A 1,372-nucleotide genomic window follows, 5' to 3' on the forward strand; every position below is an offset into this window, starting at 1 on the left:
CTCGTCCTACTGCGCAGGCGCGGCTTTACCGCGCCCCAATTCTCTTGCGCGCTTTCAATTTTAATATCTAGCGTAAGGAAGAGCGTGACGTGAAGAAGGAAAAGCCCTTCTCGAAATGGTGTCGGAGACCTCAACTGCTGTCCTCTAGTGGTCGGAGGATTTCTTTTTCTAGCGCTTGACTTCTCTCAAGCCAGCTCTCAAAAATTTTGCGAAGTTCTTCCCTTTATCCCAAAGGGAATTCTGCCTTATATTATGGGGCAGTCGCTACAAATGTAATAACCCTAAACCTAAGTTGGCGTCTGGGTCCTTCCAACTGCGTCATTCGGTTTGATAGCGAGACGTGAAGAACTCTTGAGCGCAAATACGAGAACTTACTCAAGCGAAGCTACATGGAATTCTACTAATGTGGAAAACAGAACTTTAAAAAGGGAGAATATTATCAGGGCCGCCTATCCTGAGCAACACAGGAAAACCATAACTGTATTTGAAACAAACGGACCAAGAACTGCTACAAAAGCAGGAGGAAATAAGAACTACTATTAAGTGTAAAAGTTTCTGGCCAATGAATGAGCTGCCTGAGAGCATTTAACTCCTCCAATCTATGGGAGAGAACCAAAGCACTTAACCACTTCAGATTAAATACTTGATATAGACTCCATCGATTACATCTTCTAGACCAGGGGTAGGCAACCTTGGCTCTTTTATGACTCGTGGACTTCAACTCCCAGAATTCCTGAGCCAGCTAAGCTGGCTCAGGAATTCTGGGAGTTGAAGTCCATGAGTCATAAAAGAGCCAAGGTTGACTACCCCTGGTCTAGACTGTTTTAAGATTCATGTATTTTGACTTATGAATTTCCATACTGTAAGAATCTCTGGAAGCTCCTTTTGCCTTGTAAAATGATCGTCTCCACATCCTGAAATTATCATTGGCAGTACTTTTTGATTGGCAGTACTTTGTGACTTCAAGTTTTTCAAAAATGTCAGTTCCTTCTGAGTAAAAATGTGATTTCATGCTGAGAGCATTATAGATAAATTCAGACTCTGGCTTTTATCCATAACTACATTCATTCTAAGAATTAAAAGTGCACAGGCACAAGCCATGATGTATGCAAGTGTTTCAAATACAGTTTGTTTTAAAAAGATGATTCAGAAATTTCAGACAAATTGACCATGTGCTTGAAAATCAACCCAAGCACCTAATGACAATCCATTTTTTCTTCAGAATGCAATAATGGCAATAGAGAACAATTCAAAAAATGAAAACCCAAAAGGATAGATAAGAATACTAAATGTAATATTTGAAAAATAATTACTTTATTTATTTATTGTACTGTCACTTTCACGTAAATCCTTCAGATTATATATCATTTTC

The sequence above is a fragment of the Protobothrops mucrosquamatus genome, unplaced genomic scaffold, assembly GCF_001527695.2.
Source record: "Protobothrops mucrosquamatus isolate PMUCROS unplaced genomic scaffold, P.Mucros_1.0 scaffold2170, whole genome shotgun sequence".
NCBI lineage: Eukaryota > Metazoa > Chordata > Lepidosauria > Squamata > Viperidae > Protobothrops > Protobothrops mucrosquamatus.